Source organism: Microtus oregoni, unplaced genomic scaffold, assembly GCF_018167655.1.
Source record: "Microtus oregoni isolate MIOR12 unplaced genomic scaffold, Mior012 000042F_ref0000377, whole genome shotgun sequence".
Taxonomy (NCBI): domain Eukaryota; kingdom Metazoa; phylum Chordata; class Mammalia; order Rodentia; family Cricetidae; genus Microtus; species Microtus oregoni.
In genome coordinates this window covers 3902294-3925623 of record NW_024543209.1, presented here as the reverse complement: position 1 = coordinate 3925623, position 23330 = coordinate 3902294, and positions in this window count along the sequence as shown.

Below are 23330 nucleotides of genomic sequence, written 5' to 3'. Positions count from 1 at the left end.
CGTGTGTCAAGTTGACATGAAACTAGCCAGCACATGACTCCAGGGAACTCTGGGAAATAACTGGCTGGCGCCCTGCAATGAGGGAAGCAGAGGCTGGAAAAGTTTAATTTCTAACAGCACCTTTGACCTCTTGTGTACCCACAGGCAAGCCTAGAAACATATCCATTGTAAATGGAACCACCAGGCATCCCACGTCGCGTGACAATCTGCAGTTAGCTTGACTGTCTCGCTCGCAGGCCCCTGAACTTCACACACACACGAAGAAGCATTGTTGAGTCTGTGGCCTCAGCACAGGGCACCTGGCACAGAGCAGGTATCTAGTCAACGTTAGTCCATAAATGGATGGACTGCCAAGAGGATCTCACCACTCAGTCCCCTGATCTAAGAGAATATTACTATGAAACTCTAGCCTTCAGAATGAAAAGCAATAAGGTGCCTCCCATGGGAAGCGTGAATTCTGAGGTGGCTATGGCATCCCGGGGGCCCTGCTGGAAAGTTTACTTCTATTTCTCTGCTCCTTGTGAAACTGAGCTGCTTTTGAAGCTAATAAAATAGGTTGCTTGGCAAAATTAGCCTGCAAATTCAGAAAATTTTTTTCAAAAAACCTTATTCCATTCCACAACATAGGGTTATGCTTATTAAGTGTTAGAGGCCAAAGACTTAAGACAGACGGAAGCACCACAGGCCCACCATAACTTTAGTCTTCAGTCATGATGGTCCATACCTATAATTCTAGCGCTTGGGAAACTGAGTCAGGAAGAACATGCTACAAGTTCAAGACCAGCCTGTGCTACATAGTAAGTTGAAGACTAGTTTGGGCTAACCTAGACAATATCTCCAAAAGCTTAAATAATGAATTAAAATGAACCAAGGATCTGAGAGACACCAAGGGAGAACTATGATTGCAATCCTGCATGCAGCCCCGTCACGTGTAAACCCAGCCTGAAGTTCTAGCTGCCGTCAGAACTCATCCAAGTGAACTTCCAGAGGTAGAGACCAAGACAGCAGACAGTCACGCGTTCTCCAGTGGGCCAGCAGTACCCCCACCCCACCCCACCCGCAACAGAGTGCAGGACAATTTTAGGCTCCCTGTATCCACAGAAGCGTCTCGCTGGTGCCTTTGCCCAGCAGGGATCACCGCACAGTTGCACCTCCATGCCTTGTAACTCACTGTAATGCTCGAGCCAGTGGCCCAACGGATAAACCAAACTGAACCTTGTCTTGGTGATAGTCTGGGGTGCAAACTGGCTGGGAGCTGGGGAAAGGAGGAAGCAGTAAGTTAAAAAGGTGTGTGTGTTTATGATCTACAAGCCAAGTTAACTTCCTCCCACTTTTTCTTCCTCTGGAGTCATTGGTGATTTTTTAACTGCTGCACCAAAGGCCCACATGTTACATCACCAGACCCTGGAGTCCCTGCCACTACATACAGACAGGAAGAGAACAATCCTCAAACCAAGACAGGTCAACCTTCCAACACAGTGGAGCTGTTCCCAGAGTAAAGGAAACAGGGAATATCTGTCACCACGCTTGACGAGTTTTAAAATGAGTGCTCAGCTCTATTCACAGACACTAAACTAAATGGCTTTCGGTTATGAAGCGGCATGGACATTCCTGGGATCTACGAGATACAGCAAATGACGAACCTGCCTGTTACTACGCAAAAGGATTCAAGAGTTGCGGTGAGATAAAGAGAGCTGAAAATCACCCTCGAAAAGAATCTGACTTCGTGAGACTGATATGATCCAGAAGCATGCTGAATTCCCTACTCTCTGAGAACATCAGCCTTCCATAGCCACAGGCTCCAAACCGCAGCCTCAATCAACCACCGACAGAAAACAATTGGGCAGGGAAGAGGGGGTGTCTGGCTGAACATGGAGAGACTTCTTTCCCTGTCGTGATCCCCAAAACAACACACTATAACAAGTGTTTGCCGAGCATCTATGTTGTAGAGGTATCCTTGGGTACCTAGCCATGCTTCCACGTGTGTAGAGGGTATATGTAGAGTATGGGGAGAGCAGGTGGAACTTTCCATTTAGATACCGATGATGGGTGACCATGGAGACCCTCTGACAATAAACCAGGTCACCAGGTACAAGCCCAGAGCCGGAAGATACAATTTCTGTTGTTGCTGTTGCTGCTATTGTTGCTATTGCTATTGTTGCTGCTGCTGCTGTTGTTGTTGTTGCTGCTGATGCTGCTGTTACAGTCGTTGTCTTGAGGCAAGGTCTTACACTGTATTCCTGGTGACCCGCTACTTACCATGTAGCTCAGGATGGCTTCAAACTCACAGCAATCTTCCTGAGTGTTAGATTACAGGCATGTGGCACTACACCCAGCTTGCAAAATACACTCTTCCAGCCAGCTCCTCTGGGACCACTTCCAGCTTCCTGTGAAGAGCAAGATGAACTAAAATCCAAGTCAGAAGCCCCACCATTGTCTAAATGCACAGGGTGGCCTGGGATGCGAAGAGAGAAATGTCTAATCCCTCGCCACCATCTACCCTTATGCTGAGCCTGGCAGAGCAGAACAAGAGCCAGGAAGATCCTGCAACAATGACTGGCATGACAAGATATGCCCATGGGTATAATAATCACACAAATGTTCCGGGGGTAACCAACCAGTTTCTGATAGGATTTGAAAGCCTGCTCCACAGGTTCAGCAATACATGCCCGGAACTGCACTTCTGGAACCCATGGTTGGGAAGCTCACAGCCCCCAGGAGTAATTCTAATACTGCTAATTGCTAAATGGGTATAATATCAAATTCCCCTCTAAATAAATATTTCTCTACCTGTTAGTTTAGTGCAGCTCTCAGACCTCATCAGAGAAATGTCTTTGTGCACCAGATATCTGTTGGTCTTAGTTAATGCTATCTGTTGGTGTTCGTTAATGCTATCTGTTGGTCTTAGTTAATGCTATCTGTTGGTGTTAGTTAATGCTATCTGTTGGTATTAGTTAATGCTATCTGTTGGTCTTAGTTAATGCTATCTGTTGGTCTTAGTTAATGCTATCTCTTGGTGTTAGTTAATGCTATCTGTTGGTCTTAGTTAATGCTATCTGTTGGTGTTGGTTAATGCAGAAACCCTTAACTGGGCAAAGGGCAAAGGTTGTGACAGAGGTCGGCCCAGCTACAAATGGGGCATCCGTATCACAGCCTTCCTCAGAGTTCAGGGTTCACAGAGGAGAAGGGAGCAGGAAGACTGCAAGGCCAAAGAAAAAGTTCCTCTGAACATGACAGAATAACCGGATGCATGAATTTATAGCCTCTTTGGTGGCTTGCACGAGATCAAGCCAGTCAAAATTCTAGCCTGGAGTGGGAAGGGCCTCATGAGTCTCCCCCTCTGAGGAGCTATGGACAGCTGTGGCTTCTGGGGGAGGGAGGGAGGGCCCATTTTCTCTAAGGCTATGGTTCCTGATAGATTGGCCTATTCTCCAATGGACGGCTCCACCATCAGAAGGATATGGACAACACAATAGTCAATGGACATAGATAGCTAAAGCCCAATGAAGAGTGAATAAGGGAAAGTCCAGCAAAATCAAGCTGGGTGTGGTGATTTGAATAAGAATGGCCCCTGTCGGCTCATATATTTGAATGCTCAGTCATCAGAGAATCCTATTTGAATAGGATTAGGGGTGTGGCCATGTTAGAGGAAGTATGCCTCTGGAGTGGGCTTTGGACTTTGAGATTTCAAAAGTGCAGTCCAAGCCCAGTCTCTCTCTCTCTCTCTCTCTCTCTCTCTCTCTCTCTCTCTCCTTGTGGATCAGGATGTCTTCTCTGGTAGGACCCCTGCCTGCCACCATGCTTGCTGCCATGGACTAAGCCTCTGGAATTGTCTGTATCAGCTCCTGCCTCCAGGTTCCTGCCCTGCTTGAGTTCCTGCCCTGACTCCCTTCAGTGGTGGACTATGATGTGGAAGTGTAAGCCAAATAAACCCTTTCCTCTCCAAGCGGCTTTTGGCCATGATGTTTTATCACAGCAGTAGAAATACTAACTAAAACACTGGGAAATGTGGGGAGGCCGCAATTGGTTGCTAACCCAACAGGGGTGTCTGTCAGCAGGTTACAAGTCTAGCATACTAGGAGCTAGGAGTGGGGGTCCATTACTATTGGCCACGGGGCTTGTCTGAAGATCTGTACCTAGTCGTCAGAGGTCTGCAGCAGTGGGTAGGGACCTCAGGGACAGAGCTGTCCCACCCTATATTGGAAAAGTCACTCACGCCAGCTGGCCTTATTGGGGGCTGCTGACCAGAGAATCATATTAACATTCCAAAAAGTCAGATGAGGCCTGGGAGGAAGCAACGGCATGAGGGGAGTTCCAGAGAAGAAAAGGCTACTGGCCTGGGAAAATGCTGACGGAAGTTGCTGCATTATTGGATGATGATGGACCAATAATGCCATGGGCAGCTGGTGGCCTTTTGCTACACAGTAGGGAACTGCCCTGGAATGTGTCCTAGGCTAGGGAATATGGAGAGGCCCTACCCCAGCAGACCCCTACAGAATCTTGAACTTCTCAACTGACTTCCAAGGCACCCATGACCCCGGTTTGAGAGTGAGGCCCTCCACTTGCATCTGATTGGTGTCAAGGAGAGGTAATCAAAGCAAGCTGGAGAGGTCACTCCGACAGTCAAGTGTTTGCCTGGTAAGCCACAGACCTGAGTTTAATTTCAGAAAACCATTTAAAAACCAAAACAAAAGCCACAGGCATGATAGTACACGCTTGTAATCCTGGTCTTCCCATGTGGATAAGATAGACAGATTCCAGCATAGCCTACTTGACAAGCTAAAGGCCTGTGAGGAACCTCATCTCAAGAAAAGGGTGAACAGAATCTGAGGGATGACACTTGAGGCTGCTTTCTGACTCTAGAACACACATGTAAACACACACACACACACACACACACACACCACATGTAACTGGACGTATCTTTTCTGCCTGCCAGTTCTCAAATAACCACTCTGCAGCTTAATATTAATTACAAACTATTTGGCCTATTAGCTCGGGCTTATTATTAACTAGCTCTTATGACTTAAATCAATCCATTTCTATTAGTCTATACTTTACCCCGGCAGCTGCTGACACCTCCCTGACTATGCCTTCCTTTTCCCTTTATCTTTGCTTGGATTTCCCTTCTGGCTCTATTCTGCCTGGCTATTGGCCAAATCAGCTTTTTTATTAACCAGTAGTAATAAAACATATTCACAGCATACAGAAGGGCATCCCACATCACACGTACATAGTGACTAAAAATTATGTCTTCATTTCAAAGATGCATCTAGAAAGTGACAGAGGGATGTTGGGACAACATGGCGGCCATTTGGCAAAGCTTTGCAGACTGCTCTTCTGTTTTTCTGTTTTATAGGCTCTGGGATCCCCCAGAGACTCCCATAATCAAGCAGAGATCAGGGCCTGCACATTTTGCAAAACTTCCTCAGAATACCAGACAGCAGGCCTCGGGCAGAGTCATTGACTTTCTAAGCTCTGTTTTCTAAAGCACAGATTGCAACAGCCCAGAGCTGGGTGTTCCTGTCCAATCTGTCCTTCCCATGGTTACCAAAGCCCTCTTCTTAAATGAGGGCTTTCACTCTGCTGCTCCCTTGCTCAAGAGCTTCTGTGGCTGGTGGGAACAAGTCCAAACTGGATTTGCATTCAAATCTCATTGTCAATCAGCTTCCTCCACAGTCAAATGCCCTGTGTAAGCTGCCTCATCACCCAGAGCAGGTTCCAGGCAAGTCCAGCTCCCTGGTGCCCCTGGGCTTTTCTAATGAACTTTCTTCTTCTGAGAATATGACAGTATACCATCCAAATCTACAGGACGCTGAAACCAAACCAAGGTCAAAGTCATCCAGCAGCAGAACTACGAACCCATCTCTCTCTGCCCAGCTATGGGCGTCTGTTACATGGCCATCGAGGGGAACTGTGCTAATCCTGAGGGGGAAGTGTGGGCTTATGCACATATGTGTTAATTACAAGCTTTGCTGTTACTAATACACACAGTCTGGAAAGTCCGTGTAGCCACTGACTGTTACATAAGCTCGCATTGACTTTTGACAGATTCCATCTGTGGCCAGCCTACGGTGTCAATTAGCGAACAAGTGTAGCTTCAATATGGCAATCGACTGACATTTTCATTCTTCCTTTTTCAGCAGCAGGGAGAGAACCCAGAAACTCACACTTGCTAAACATGTGCTCTACTACTGAACTACGCCCCAACCCTGATAGTTCCATGTATATAAGCCAGAAGTAAATAAAACAAAGATCCACGTCAGCACTTCACCTGTCAATGGCACTCCCAACTTCTTTGCTGAATTAGAGACCAGTTTTCAAATACTAGATTATTTCCTCCTCGTGTGTGTGTGTGTGTGTGTGTGTGTGTGTGTGTGTGTGTGTGCCTGTGTGTGTGCGTGGGGGGGGGGGGTGTAGCAGGCATGTGCTACAGCAGATTCGTGGAGATCAGATCACCTTGGGTGCTGGTCCTCACCTTCCACCTCAAGAGTCATTCTCTACATCTCACCTTGAGCCAGGGTGTCTTGTTCTACAGCTGTGTACACACCAGGCAAGCAAGCCCACAAGACTCTGGGAATCTCCTGCCTCCATCTCCTATCTCAAGCAGGAAACCTGGGATTGCAGCTGCTCCTCACCCTGCCTGGCTTTACGAGGGTTCTGGGGATTCAAAGGCAGGTGCTCACGGCTGCAGCTTTAGTCCCTGGGCCTTTTCATGGGCCCTCGTTGTGGCATTTCTGTACATATGTATCATACACCTTGCTCCACTCATCCCCTCCTCCCTCATTGGTCCTCTTCCTACCTACAAATACCTACCTTCCTTCCGCTTTCATGTCATGTGTGTGTATACACAATATGTAAATTTCAATTCTTATGATAGAAACTAGGTCTTTTTATTTCTTCCCTTGAATAGCCTCTATTATTTCCCTTCCTCTTCCCTTCAGTTCTCTTCCTCCTTCTTCCAGAGGAAAGGAGGGGGGGGGAGAGAGAGAGAGAGAGAGACAGAGAGAGAGAGAGAGAGAGACAGAGACAGAGACAGAGAGAGAGAGGGAGAGAGTATGTGTCTGTCTAATTTGACTTCTTTTGTTTAATGTGATGATCTCCAGAGCTATTCATTTTTCCAGTAAATGACATTCTTCTCTCTGTCATTTCCAGTCAATTTCTTTCTCCTCTGTGGCTGAATAAAATTCTCTCGTCCCACAATTTCTTTCTTCACTCCTCTGTTGACAGACATCGAGTCCTGGTTCCATTCCCTGGCATGGCTACTGCAGCAGTAAACATGGATATGCCAGGACTTCTGCGGTGAGCTAACTTAGAGTCCCTACGATGCACACCCAGGAGTGGTCTCCTGGGTCACGGAGTAGCTGTACTTTCAGGTTTCCGTGGAACGCCGGTGCTGATTTCCATGGTAATGACACTAGTTCACAGCCCCATGAGCACCGTGTAAATGTTCCTCTCCCCACACGCTCACCAGCACTGGTCTTTTATCCCCTTGATGACGGTGAGACTGTCCCCTCTGACTGGGTGAGGTCAGATTTCAATGCAGTTTTAATCGAATGGAGACTATCGAACTGTTTGTCAAGTATTCCTCAACTCTTTGTGTTCCTTCTTTAGAGAATTGCCTGTCAAATTCAGTTGTCCATTTCTCGATTCGATGATGATGATTTAGGCAGGCATTTAATTTTTCGAGGTGTTGACAGATCCTAGCTTTTATTCTGGTGGGCAAAGGTATTCTCCCATTCTGTAGGCTCTGTGGATTGTCCTATGCTTTAATTCTAGAGTAAGGACTCTAGAAGCTTTGCCTCTGAGGGGGCAGAGAAAGAATCACTAACTTTGTGAGCCACGCAGCCGTGCAGCAGTTGAGTCGCAAGCACTCAACTTTGCCACCATAATGAGAAATCAGCCACAAACAACAGCTAAACGAAAGATTGTCCATAGCTATGTTCTAATACAACTTTTACGAAGACAGGCAGGAGCCCAGAGTTGGCTCCCAGGCTGAAGCTCGCCAATCCCTTGTCAGAACACTCAACAGAGCAATAAATCAAGCCCTGCCATGTAGTGTTTGTTTACAGATCAGCCGCTGTGGCTCTTCAAAACCATCAACAATGGGAAATAACTAGACTGAGGAGGAGTGATGGAGAAGGACAGCCCGGCATCTCCTGGGAGTGGCACACACCACCATGCACTCTGCCCCACGACCTCTCCTAGTGCTTAGCTAGTGATATTCAGGGACTCATGGCTCCTACTGAAGTCCCCGTTCTCTTGCTTCTTACCCTTCACTTGGTTATAACCACATATGTCTTTCTCGGTGTCTAAACTCTTCAGATTTATTGTTTGTTTGCATGTGTATATGAGTGTGTGTGTGTGTGTGTGTGTGTGTGTGCGTGTACATGTGTGTAGAAAGGGGTGTATCAGGCCCAAAAGCAACACTGCATATTTGTCTCTTGCTGAATTCCAGGAGGTCTCCAGTTCAGCCAGTCTGGTTCAGGGACTTCCCTTCTGCCTCAACCCTGAGGACCAAACCTTCAACATACGGGCCTTTGGGGATCATTTATCCAAATGAAAGCAAATGATAAGCTCATATAAGGCTTTTAGAATCTGATCTATAATGATATGTATGTTTAACGGCCAGATCACAAACTTTCTGAAAGGACACCCGTTGATTCTCTTAAGCCTATGTGAGTTAGCTCCCGCACTTCATGGATTGCTAAGAATCTGCTGGCAGAGCTTTCCAGAAAAGCAGCTCTCCCTCAGAAGCCTGGAAGAAGGGGAGCCGCCCCACCCCCAATCCCCACACCTCCCTACTGCCATCCTCCAAACCTCCACTTGCACCCCTCATGTCACTCTTTCTCACTATCCTCTGCCTTTTCTGGTCCCCTGAGAACCTCAACCTCACCAGACCAAAGCTAGCTCCCCTGCTCCAAAGAGAAAGAAGAGACAGCTCTTTTGGGCTTGGTGACTTTGCATTGGGCCTTTTCTTAACTCCCTGTAGCTTCTCCCACCTGTCAAAGACACACAAATCTCCCTTTTGCTGAATCCCCAGAGTCTGTTTACAGGCAGCATTAGATCCTATATTTGATGTTGGTCACAATCGCTTGTTCCTCAATTTACAAAGCCTTAGGGAAGAGAAACTAAGTCCTTCATAGTCTAGGTCTCAGCCCAGAGATAGACAGGTGCCAGGGACTTACTAACGTTGCCACTTACACACAGAGAACAGCAGGAGGCCATGAGGTGGGGATTTTTTTTTTTCTTTTAGGCCCAGGTTAGAGAGAATACGGCTTCAGTTCAGTTCAGGAAATGTAGAAATGAAAATGAAAGACATCTTCATTTGTACTCCTGTATTTCAAGACCAGCCTAAGCCAAGGGAGGTCTCAGTGAACGTGATTACTCCACGTACCCTGACAACTCCGGGGGGACTGTTGCCAAGATGGCAGCAATGGCCAGCAACAGCAACCTCAGCCAATATCCCTGAAGAGAGGAACACGTACAGGGTCGTGTAGGAGGGTCCAGGGCAGACCTGCAATGGGTCTCATCATTTCTGACCACCTTCCATCAGCCAGGTCTCAGTCTCATGGCTCTCCACACCCCACGGAGAGGCTGGAACCAACAACTGCCATCCTCAGATAGGAGTTCAAGCCACCCAAAGGCAACTGTCCCAAGTCCAAGAGAAATGGAGTAGCAAGAATAGGCCAATATGGCCCTTTAGTGGACCTTGCTGTGTAGAATGCATGGGTTCTCAGAAGGGGTGATTGAACCCCAACACAGTTGGGCACTGTTTATGGAAACAGCTCTAGAGCATGGAAAAATCATACTTCATTGAGAAGGACCAGTGAATGGATTTGAACTCTCAAATTCCTTTCGGTTGTAAGAGAGCCTATCTACATTCCGTGAGTTTGGAACACCCATCTGTGGCTAAGGGTTTTAGACCATCTCATACTCTCCCTGACTTCTCCTGTCCAGCGGTTCTCTACCACTCTGAGTCCAAAGCAAACAACCTCAATGAGATTGATATAATCTGGAGTTCCAGTTTTCCCAATTCTTTATGGGTCTGTAAGGAATCTACTGTGCAGATCCTACCCAGAGATGCCAAACACCACCACCCTCCTCTCAAGGAAATGCCCTGACATCCTCTGAGCGCCAGTAGCTCCGAGGTTGAGCTGTACCCAGCTTGTATTTTCAAGATGAAGACAGAAACTTGACTTACTGTTTGGAAACAGTTATCAGGTGGAACCAGCAAGTTCTAAGGTAGTCTCAAAACACACAAAACAAAACAAAAACAAAAAAACAGCATGGAGCCAGGCAGTGGTGGCACACGCCTTTAATCCCAGCACTTGGGAAGCAGAGTCAGGCAGATCTCCATGAGTTCGAGACCAGCCTGGTCTACAAAAGCAAGTTCCAAAGCTATAGAGAAATTCTGTCTCACAAAATCAGAAAGAAAAAAAAAATCCTGAATCCAACATTCCTATATTGAATTCCTACTCTTTACTCCAAGTGATAAAGACCAGGAGGTAGAGACTTTCTGAGGTTATGAGGACACGAGAATGAGGTAAGATTAGTACATTTTTAAAAAGAAAAAGAGAAAAAGAGGCCCAAGGGAGCTCCCTCACCCCTTCCACCATGTGGGGTCACCATGAGGAAACGCCACATACAGACTATGAAGTAGGTTCTTACCAGGCACCAAATCTGCTAGCATTTTGATCTTGTTGTCCTAGCTTCCAGTATTGTGAGGGATACATGCCTGTTCTCTGTAAGCCACCCAGCCTGTGGGAGTTCACAACAGTCAAACGGACTAAGATAAGGCCCTCTGGAATCCAATAAGAATGCCTAACAGTTCCCAGCTGAGCTCTGGTTAGCATTCTCTACATTTTCCTCTTCCTCGTTATTATGTTCCATTCTTTGTCGAATATAAAGATTGAGTCATAAAGCTAATAGTGGGGCAACAAGGTGGCTCAGTGAGTAAGGGAGACTGCTGCCCAAGCCTGATGCCCTGAGTTCAATCCTCAGAACCCATATAGCAGTAGAAAGAGAGAACCAACTCTACAGAGTCCTCCTCTGACTCCAGACACACAGCACTGTGTGAACGTTCCCATCCTCAGCCTCCACAATTCATAAAAAATAAAAGAAATGTAAAGTTAATGGCTCCTCAGTATGTGGCTAGCTTTCCACTTATTGAACGCCAGTGTGGTGCCAGGTTAGGTGTTTCATATACTGTTCCCAACCCTCTTCCCTACAGCTCCCAGGTCTCTCTAGCAGTGAGTGGAAATAAAGTGGATTAACAACCAGCCCCTCAAATGCTAGTCCGCATTTTGTTCCAGCTTTCCAGTGGTCTGCATAGCTGTGAATCCTAAGAACCGTAAACGTTTGTTCCTAGGCTCCCCAATATAAGGCTCTCAATTCTCCCCATCCTCTGTCTTTCTGAGAGTCCTTGGAAGGAAAGAGGCCCCCAAACTGGAAAGTACCTCAGTGCTTATCAAGGACAAGACAACGTATTTCCTTGGAAATGTTATGCCGCAATGAATGAAGGAACACCATCTCCCCACAAGGGTAAGGACAAAAGCCTTGAGCTGGAAACTATGAAGGATGCAAAAGCTAAGAGAAAGTATGGGATTCGGGGATGGTGGCGCACAGCTGTTAGAGGATCCCGAGTTCAAGACCAGTTGTGTTACATAGTGAGACCTTGTCACAAAGTCAAACACAACAGGAGATCCTGGGAGGGAAAAGAGAAAACGAGAATGAGTTCACATTTCTAAAGGTCAAAATCAGATTAAAACACACACACACACACACAAACACACACAGAGAGGCCTTTGCTGTGGAGGTAGAGGCAACCTTCAGGAGGAAAGACAGGAAGGTGCAAGATGGTTACCTCAAGGTACTTTGCTATACTTTCTTTTAAATTTATTTATTTGGTGGCGGGGGGTGGGGTCCAATGCCATGACGTGCACGTGGCGGTCAGAAGACAGCTTGCTGAAGTCAGTTCTTTCCTTCCACCACATGTATTCTGAGAATCAGGCTTCATGGCCAGGCTTGGTGGCGAGCACCTTTACCCATTGAGCCATCCCGCCAGCCCTAGGCTTTGAGTCTCAGTCCTGGTCATGGGTCAGGTATAGGGGTTATTGAGTTATGAGCTTACGACTTATGTGTTTTCACCTTCCTTCCTCATGCCCCAGTACAAAAGACTTAAAAGGAAAAGAGCAGGCATGCTGTCTCACTGCCTAGGTTGCTGTGTGTGGCTCTTGGTGTCCTCATTTCCTTCTAAGCCCACAAAAGTGTCAAATTTACAGAGCTTTGCAATGGGACCAAGGCACAAGTACCCACACTATCTCTTACCCCAGCTATCCCTGCTTCTTCCAATGCCACTGCTCCTGCCTCCCTGAAGCCTTCTGTTCTCTGCATGTTGATCTCCTCCTGCATTTTCTTAGCATCCAGTGCAGAGAAGCCCCCTTTGTGCCCTAGAGGTCCAGCTCGTTCGATAGCAAAAGAGGGGCCTCAAAAGCTGCCATGACTTCATTCTCACTGCCAAGTCTCTGAGAAAGCTTTCCTTGGGGAGTTTATTACGTTTCCAGTAATAAAAGCACTCTATTTTCGCCCTCAGTTCTCTTGCCCAGGGTGTGTTAGCGCTCTGGCAGGGAGCTGGCTCAATTAGAGACATATGTTAGCATGGTTAAGAGCCTGGCTTCGGATCAATCACACTTTTGAACCCACTCTGCCACTTACTGCATGGGTAGCCTTTAGTAACTTAGTTAAATTTAAATTTTCTGTGCCTCAGTTTCCCCATTTCAGCATGGAGATCATAAGCAAGATAAGAAGCATTGGTGCACATTATTAGGATGATATGCTTATAGCAAGAACAGCTTGAAAACCTCCAGTCATATACAAAAGACCGAATATTTAACTCATGGGGTAAACAATTGCAGTAAGGAAACAGCAAAAGAGCTGGACACTGTGGCGCATGCCTATAATCCCAGCACTCAGGAAGCAGAGGCAAGCGGGTTGCAAGCTGGAAGCCAGAGTGGTGTACAGAGAAAGACCTTATCTCAGAAATAAACTATAGGGTCAAAAGTCGCTTGTAAACAACACCAACATGGTTGTCTGGATACTGAAGATGAAATAAGCAAGACATAGAGTTTCAAGAAGTTTAAGGGAAAAACAAAACAAAACAACCAACATTGTGACAGGGGAGTGTGCGTCTTAAAGTTTATGGGAGGCAGCATGCTAACACACTAACACAGGCCTGTGATGATAGCATGGGGCGGGGACTGGAGCAGTTCCTGTTTGAGGCCAGCTGGGGCTCCATAGGAAAGCCTCGACTCTAAATGAAAAGCTAAATCAATGTATGGTACGGATCCAAAAGGAAGCAGTAAAAATGGAAGAGCTGTTTCAGAGGAGAATCCAAAGTCCAAAAGCGTGTGGTCAGTCACAGCAGGTGTGTTACGTTTCCTGGGTTAGAAATCACACTGGGTAAGGATCCAAAGCGTCATAAAAGCGCACTCGCCAGTCCTCTCCACCACTCAGGAACCATTGGCTCTCTAATGCCCAAAAGTCTAAATGGGAGCACACTGCTTCATGGCATCTGAAGTGTAATCAATGATAGGAAAAGCATTTATGGTGAAGGGTTAACCTTTGGGAGAGCTTTCTAGAGAAGGCTCCAGGATGGCATCAAACGTTTGCACCATGTTTCCTAGCAGGTGTTATAGTCTGACTGGTAGCATCCTTGTGTTTGAGCTTCATCATTCGTGGGGCACTTTAAGAACTGATGAGGTTATGTGAGCAGAGAGGGATCCTTTTTCTAGGCTTATTCTGCCCTTCATCCTTCTCCTCTGTAGGGGGATAACTCTGCAGCAACTAGATACCCTCAGAGACCAGATATGCCAGACCTTGGCCTTCTCAGCCTCCAGAGAAGTAAGAAATAAGTCTCTGATGTTGTATAGCACCCAGAGAAATGGCTCAGTCGGTATGGTGCTTGCCAAAAACTCATGAGGATCCAAGTTCAACTCTGGAACCCACATTTAGATTCCTCATGCTAAGGAGTCGGAGACAAACCTAGTCAATCATTGGGCTCCAAGCCACTGAGACCCTGTCTCAAAAAACAAGGATGGTGCCTGAGGAATGACTCCCACAGTTGATCTCTGTCCTACACACACACACACACACACACACACACACACACACGAATAAAGTAAACAAACTTCCCAATCTCATATATTCTGATTTGTCCACCCCCAAAAACTAAGAAAGTAATAGGAGGGTTTTTTTTTTTTAATTTAAAAAAAATTTAAAGGAGTTGTTAAGATTAGTATACAAAGTCATGGGTATCATTATGGTATTTTCACACTTCGTTCTAATTGACTCTCTCCCCGACTAGAAGGTTTTTTTAAGAAATATATAAAAATAGCATAGTGTTATATCAACATATCACAAACACATATCTTCAGAGTCCCTGTCTTAGTTCTAAGGCAATTTGCAAGCTACTGTTTTAGGATTTTCTAATGTTGCCTAATATACTTTTGCATTGCAAACAGAATATTCTGTATTCTAGCATCACTGTCAAAATGCAAAGTACAAAGCAACATTTCCCGAAAAAGGAGCTGCATCAACTGCTGGGGGAAACTGGGATTATCAAAAGATGTCAGTCAAAGTTCCACAAAAATAGAGCCTTTCAAAAATATGAATCCCCCAGTATTATAGCCAAGCATTTGTCTGAAGACATTTAATCCTTCAGAGGGATGATTGCGTTGAGCCACTTCTCCTTGTGTATAATGGTAAGGGCTTGAATGTCTACAAAACTTTTCACTCTATTCTAGTAATTGTTATTTTTTTTAATCCAGTGGATGATATTCTTTAGTTTGTTTGCTTATTGTTTTGTTTCTTTTTCAGTATACATGAAAAAATGCTTGATAAACACCTTAGCAGAAAAAAGAAGAAATTCAATAGAAGCAATCAATTTGGGGAAGAGGGCTTACAAAGAAGCATTTTAGCTACTTTTTAACTTTTAAATCTATTGTCAGCCCTTTAGAACCATCAATGGAGTAATTTGAGACTGTTTTTATCTCTTCATTAAGGGACCTCTTTTCAGCACTGTAGAGCTAGTCCCCATCTAACCTCATCTGCAACACCTAGAAAACACTTTAAAATTAGAAAAGGATGATCCAGCCCACCCTGGAGATTCTGAAGCAGTAGGTGGAGTTCGGAAGCACATACTAGGAAACCCCTCCAAATGCTCGCTGCAGCAGGAATGGGCACTGAGAATGGGGAAGGACACCACCCCCATCCCACCCCCACCCTCACCCTGCTGACCTGGCTCCTGTGACCGGGCATCCTGAGACAGCAGGGATCAAAACATAACTCAGAGAACGGGTCTCACACTACAGCAACTCCCTGCCTGTATATCGTACAAGTATGAATGAAGTGTGTATGTATGTGTGTGTATGAAATGTCTATGTATGAATGAAGTGTGGTGGACTTGGGCACCCAACCATTAAACTCCTGAACTCGCGTCTCTATCGAGATCTTGCATTCCATCTAGTGCTAGAGATCAAAGCCAAAGCCAGGAAGGAGCTGGCAAACCATGACCTATTGAACAAACACACCCTTACACCCATCTCTCTTTACCAATAAAGCTTTATTGACTCTCAGATGTACTCAGTCATTTGCATAGTACCTAGGGTAGCTTTCACACAGAGACCACACAGCCCACTGGGCCTGAAATATTTGCCAGGTGGACCTTTAAAGAAAAAGACATAGGCCCACGGATTCTGAGCCTATGTCTTTGCTCATACTGACCAGTACATAACTTTTACCTAAGAAAATACGAAGAGCTTGGATCCAGAAGGCAACTCTAAAGGCACAGTCAGAAGACAAGACAAATTTTAGATGAGCAAAAGATTTTTAACTCAATCTTTATTTTTCCACCAGAAAAGAAATATGGAGGGCAAACGAGGAGGTGAAATGACACTCGTAGATTATCAGGAAAAAAAAATTAAAGCTTGGATGAAATAGCACTATGCACCTATTAGACTTGCCTAAAAAAGAGACTACCAAGTGTTGACAAGGAGACAGTGCAACTAGAATCCTATTCGCTTTTCTCCAAGCAAGCTATACAAGTGCTCTACCACTGAGCTACATCCGAAACTTCAAAATATTCAAAAATACTCTACAGAGGCAAAACTGGAGGCAAAAAATCAAAGCATTGATAGCCAGGAACATGGGTTCCAGGGAGAGGACGAGCTGTAAACGGGCTCAGGGTGGCCTCCAAGATGATGGAATCATCTCTGCCTTGGCTATGGTTATGGTGGTTACACAGCTACGAATGCTTGTCAAAGCATCCAGCCATTCTCCTCACAAGTATAGACTCTTCTGTATGTCTGTTAGAACATGTCTGTTAGACTTAGGAAAGCTCAGCCAGAATCATTCAGAGCTAGTTCCAGGATAGGCTCCAAAGCTACAGAGAAATCCAGTCTCAAAAAACAAAAAACAAAAACAAAACAAAAAAAAATTCAGAAAGGATTCGTATCAACCAAGTAAGGGATAATTTAAACACCAAAATAAATAACGGGAGTAACAGATTCCACTGGATGGAAAATAATCTTTAAGTCTATACTGATGTAAACAAATAAATAAGAGAAGAAAAGGTTCGTGATAACAAGATGATCACATATGTGATAATAAATCAGAAAGCAAGCACTTGATTTTCCCTGCAGTAATAACTCAAGAGCCACACAAAAATGCAAAAGCTAATGGCCCAAAGTTTGTAGAGAAACTGCAAACTGTAGAGCCGCAGTGCTTGACTCCGCGTGATAGCTACTAATTATAAAAAATACGGTGATTCTGGTGTTAAGAATGGAGCCCAGTGCCCCACACACTCTAGGCAAGCAAACCACTGTTGAAAACACTAGCTTCGCAAAAGAGAAATTTGGCAGACAAAGCCAAGAAAATAATTAAAATTAATCACCAATAATGAGACAAACTGATATCATAAATGTCCAACATAGGAATCAAAGAAGCAAGTTTGTGGTAGAATACATGTTCACCATGCACAAGGCACTAGGTGTGATACCTAGCACCACAATGAAATCTTTATTACACACACATGTATTGGCACAGACATGTAGACATCTATATATCTTTTCTTTCCTACCTTCTATTTATGACAGACGCAAAAATGACTGGAAACTACATATGGTGTGTGACAGTTCTTAAGATGTGCCAAGCGAATCTGGCTCCCCACAATACTACCCATGTTTCACCTGCAAAATTAGCATCATGCTCTGCTCCCTTCCCACGCTAACATTTTAATTTAGTTTATTTATTATTAGGGGTGGGAAGAATGATAAAACACATATGTGAGGGTCAGAGGTCAAACCCCTTCCCCTGCCCCGTAGGTTCCAAGCCTTTACCCACTGGGCCATCTCACCCGTCCCAACTCTATCATTTTAACACCCACATTAGACTTGAGACAGCCTGTGAATGGGGGCTGAGTCTGCCCCACCAACAGAAGTGGTCCCTACATCTAAATGGCAGGCCAAAGCATACTCCCTCTCCAGCTAGAGTCTGGCCTTGCCTCGATACCAAACAGCTGTTGCCTGGCACAACAGGACCGCCTGCTCGGGTCAGGAAGTGGAAGCTGCCTCATCTTCTGTTCAGTTCTGCCTCATCTTCTATCAAAGCTTTTGCACTGTGGCCACCTCTGTAGCATCCGCCTGTGGGTATCAGGTGAGGAGGCGTGTGGATGCTTAGCCAGAACCTCCTAAGATGCCCACTTTGAATGCCTATGGTGGGTGGTGATAGCACCGTCACATCGGTGTCTGCTGTGCCTTAGGGGGAGCCTGGTTATGCATGAAGATGAAGTCAGCAAGATGATGTCAGAGTGCTAAAAATACCGAGAACGGGAGGATTCTGGGATTAGTTGGAAGTGGGCTAGGAGCTCTTCTCACTCGGTGAGACAATGAATGAAGCTGGAGACAGCACACACAGGCTGGGAAAGATCCAGAGTGGCAGTGACAGGCGACAGATGTGTGGCAGAAAGATTAGGTGTGGGGGCGCATGTAGAAAGCTCTGATAGGACACCGAAAAATTTTGTCCCCAACCCATAATTTTCAGAGCAAGTCCTCTACCTGACGAAACAGGGATTTACAGTCAACAGAGATTAGAGAAGCACCCCGGGCCTCCCGGCTAGGGAAAGAGGGACAGGTGAGGAGAGAGGGAGGAAGGTTTAGTAACTTCAGAATCCCTTGATCCTAATCTTTCCACATGTGGGTTATAATCAGAGGCTCCAAAACAGTAATCAGCTCCCAGCCTCTCTGCCCACACAGATTAGGTACACAGGAAGAAAGGAAGTGGAAAAATCTGTTTACCTTTGGTTTTGGTTTTGGTTTTGTTTTTCTCTTTTGGCCTCTAAGTCTGATGGTGTTTTTAGCCCATTGTCTAATGGGTGCTTGACAAATCTTTCTCCTCTAACCTACCCTTCTTCCCACATCCCCCTTTTGCCATTCCTGAGCTATGCACGTGGGATCAACAGGAAGATGCTCACCCCCTGTGCGCACTATACATCACACGGAAGGAGTCCAGTCTGTCTGGCAAGCCACCAAACTTGGCTCTCTCAGAGGTTCTGGAGAGGGAGATAAAAATGAGCCTTTTGCAGTGTACTGTTTGGAGACTTGGAATTCATTTCTCCTTGCAGACGGCTCTACAGCTGCCGGACACAAAGCAGAACCCGGGGTCCTAGAGGCTGCAAAACCTCACGTGGCAAAATACTGTGCTCAAGAATGATGTGGCCCTCGCCTTCTGTGCCTTCCATGCCTTCCAGAGTTGAAGAGATATATCAAGAGGATCTGATTGCCACTGCAGAGGTCACACAGGTAGCTTGTGACAGAGGTCCACAGGCGTGGCCTATGAGGCTGGCCTGCAGACATCGTGCTTACTTTACTCCACCCCTGGACCACCCCCTGTCCAAACAGCCTAGGGTCCTCTAGCCTTGGGTCTACTGAGACATATAGAAAAATCCTCCTTGTTTCCAAAGCCAACAAAGACCTACTGGGTCACAACCATGCTATCCCAAGAGAAGCTCCTTCTAACTCCAAGCTCAGGAAGCCCTAAGGTTGGAAATGGTCAACAATAGACCAGCCTTGGCTACCTAATGAACCCCAAAGTACGCTAATATGCAGAATGAAACCCTGTTTCAAAAACAATCACAACCTGTGTTGTTTTGCTTTTAAGACGGTCCTCTTATATAGCCCTGACTCCCCTGGAACTCATTATGTAGACCAGGCTGACCTTAAATTCAGAGATGGAACTGCCTTTGCCTGCTAACTGCAGGAATAAAAACATGTGCCCCACACCCAGCAATTATGAATTCTTGATGTCACCAAGATAAGAGTGGTTCATGTCACCCTGCTCAGATAATGATAGCAACACCGTGCTGCCCTAGTCTTAATCTGTAAAATCTTTTTCAGTGCAAACTTGCCTTTGCCCAGCAACAACTCAAGGCAGTTTCAGTGGGGGTTTGTACATTTCTCTGAAGGAGGCAGGAGTCAGAGAACTCTGGGGAAAGGTCTAAGATAGGGAGATCTCTAGAAATAGGATAAAGGAAGGAAAATCAGTCCCAAAGCAGAGGTTGTGCTATGCGGTTTTTGCTTAGTGGGTAAAGGCATTTGCTCCCAAGGCTAAAGACCTGAGTTTGATTCCCAGAACCCATGGTAGAAGGTGAGAACCAACTCCAGAGCTGCCCTTGAACTCTTGACCTCACATGTACATGTGCATGCGCGTACACACACAATAATAAATAAATACATAAAATTTAAAAACAGACAAAGCTCAACCCACACTAATGATCTCCCAACAGCTGTAACATTTCTCTTCTCTTTGCTTGTAGTATTTGGGAGGAAGCTCTTTGTCCTTGGGCACTGAGTAAGGCGTATTAAATAGCAAATCTCTAAAACTCAAAGACCTTGGACAGCCCCAGATGTGCTAACACCTCCAGATGTGCTCTAAGTGAGGCCTGACTCCTACCTGATTCAGAATTGCAGTCCCTTCTTAGGACGAAGGTGACCCTCTGGGTGGCCTGGACTCTCATCCTAATTAGTACTACTCAGGCTCTGGAGAAGGGAGACATGTCATCGTGGAAGGCCAAGATGTCTGCCTGAACTGCAGAAACAATTCAATTTACAATTGTATCAAAAAGAACAAACTACTTAGGAACGATCTTAACAAAAAGGAAAATGATATATAAAATAAAAACAACTAAACAAACATTGCTAAAAGAAACTAAAGAACACATAAAGAAATGGACAAACACTCATTTTCATGAATTGTAAGACAGTATCATTATCTAGCCATATTACCCAAAATGGTCCATGAATTGAACGCTGTCTCCATTAAAATCCCAGGGGTTTTTTGTTTTTTAGAAACAGAAAACCCCTCCAAAAATTCATATAGACTCTCAAGACACAGAGACTAGCAAAAGGATCTTGAAAAAGGAGCACAAAGTTAGAGGTTTCCAACTTTCTGATCAGAAGTTTTATTACAGTACTATGACAAGAACACCTTGGTGCTAGCATAAAGACATGCCAACAAGACAGAACAGAGTCAGAAATAAACCCTTGCCTTTATGGCTGGATAATTTCCAGCAAGCATTAAGACCATCCAATAGAGAAAGGACCATAGGGGATTTTAGAATAAATAAATATACAATTGAGAATGAAGGTGGACCCTTAACACCATACGCAAACATTAACTCAAAACAGACCAAAGGTAAGAAAAACCTAAAGCTATACACAATTCCTAGAAAAAAAGAAGAACATCTTCAAAACTTAGATTTGAAGGTGATTTCTTGGGTAGGACATCAAAACACAGGTAAGGGGGGAAAAAAGACAAATTGAACTTAATCAAAGTTAAGAATTGTCCCCCCCACAAAGAACACAATGGACAGAATTTTTAAAATAACCCAATAGAATGGCAGAAAAATATTTTCCTGACTCTGCCACTTGAAGCCTGAGTTCTTCTACAGGTGTGTGCCACCACACTTGGCCACTTAAGTTTTACATACACCTCTTATACAAGTCTGTAGGTCATTTTATACGTTTTCCCCCAGTGTGCCTACACCTGGACTACCACAGATAGCCTGAGGTCAGGTGTGAAAGTGTCTACTCAGGACGTCAAATGGATGCTCAAAAAGGGGCTGACTTTGGGGGATTTCAGACTTTTTTTTTTGATGTTTGCATTGGGATATTAGTTAAATTGCTAGGATTTAGTGCCAGCCACAAGAGAAGTAACTTTCTCCTTTTTAGGCAGCCTGGGCACCAGCCCACAGGATGACGCCACCCACATTTGTGGCCCATCTTCCCAGCTCAGTTAATCTAGAAACGCCCTCCCGGATCTACTCACAGCATGTTTCCATGGTGATTCTGGATCCCCTGAAGTTGGAGTTCAAAACCATCACTGATGTCCACCTTGAGTTAGCGGGTCCCTCTCTCGAAAGAGAAATAGCTCCTCGGGGTTTTATCAAGCTGCCGCTACCCAAGTTTCAACTCCAGCTGATTTTCTTTTTTCTTTTTCTTTTTTTATTATATGATTATTATTAACTTGGTTTTTCAAGACAGGGTTTCACTGTAGCTATCAAGCCACCACTGCCCAGCTCCAGCTGATTTTCAACCTCCCCCAACTCCACTTTTTTTCCCACCAGCCCTCTGTCAGTGCATGCCCTCTGGTCCAACCAAGCTTTTGTTCCCTGAGTCTCCGCTGTAGATATCTTCCTGGAATACCCTCTTTCTAATGTGTATACTTTCCTTCTCTCCACCACTCAAGCCTTGACGTATGCCCCACCTTCTGCACACAGACCGTAACAATTACATTAACCTCCCTCTCTCCCAGCTCTGAGATTAAATTGTGTCATCTTCTGATGGCCAGAGTTTAGCACTTTCTTTGGTGGCCTGACATCACCAGTCTCCTTTAATGTGCAGAGCTCTGAACTAGAAACTAGATTAGGTCCCTCAACCACTGTTCTCCAAGTGACTTGCGCGGGACTCTCACCCGGACTAGTCGACGGTCAGGTTCTTAAGGATGAGACCGTGCATGTCTTCCCAGGCTTCTGCACAAGACAGATGCCAGGGTGGATTAAAAAGCCCTCGCTGGTTTTCGCTGCCAATTTAGCAACACAATGGGCATAACAGTGAAAGGATTTTTAAGGACTTGGAGTTTGAACAAAATATCTGGAGGCTGAGTTAGCCATGGTGTTCCACACCTGCAATTCCAGCACTAGGGAGGACGGGGCAGGGGCACACAGCCAAAACAGCCAACCATAGCCAGATCCTATCTCTAAATTAAATAATTAAGTTAATTTGGGCGTTTGAAAGTTTGAACAAAAGCATTTATGTGAGCAAAATTCTTCCTAGAACCCCTCTGTCTGCTGTGCCTGCTTGATCCCACCAAAACAAACAAACAAAAAATGCTTCTGAGTTTGTCATACATGGTATGAACTTCTTCCTATAGGCAGAATGTTAATAGTTTTAGCAAAAAGAAGGAAATTTGCAGGCAGACAAGGTAGTCTGTGGGGTTCTCCATCTCCCGGCTTAACTAGCCCTGACTAGTCTGCCAACCCAAGCATCACATAACCAGCTCAGAGGGCATCTTCAGACTGCAAAGCCACCTCCACCCCAGAGTCATCCCACTCCTGCCGTGGCCCATTCTGGACCCTTCCATCGGTTTTGAGACTTCCCCTCTCAGTTCCTTCGAGGTCATACGCTAAATAGAGTCTGAGTAAACATAATTATGTGTGATTTAAAATTTTTTCTTTTCAGAAGGAACCACCTCATGAAAATTTCATAGGAAGGAAATCGAAAATCAAGGAAGGGCAGGATGTAAAAATGTGAAGATTCATAGAAGCAAATGTGTTAAGTGGGAACTTCCTAAAGGCTTTAACTGTCTCCGGTTATGTATTCTGCTTACCACCGAAATTGAGCCTAACAAGCTTTCCGGGTTTTTTTGTTTTTTTTTGTTTTTTTCCAGATCCCCTGAGCGAGGAACCAAAGGAAGCCGTATTCCGCCTGCATCGCTTCTGGAAACTGTTGGAGCACACGCCCCTCCAACCCACCTCAAAGCGGGTTAATACCAGATCAGTTGGATCAGTTCTGAAGAGTCTGGCAACAAAAGGTGTTGACTAGCCCAATGAAAGGGCTACTTAGCCCAGGCTGAGCCCACAGAGCCTGGATTCTGTTTGCCCCTCTGCCACTCCAGGGAAGGTCCTTCAAGCAAACCCTTTATATGTCCCCAGGAAAAGGGCAGGGCGAGCCCAGGAGGGAAAGGGCCCCTGTTTAGACAGCGACAATCCATCATCC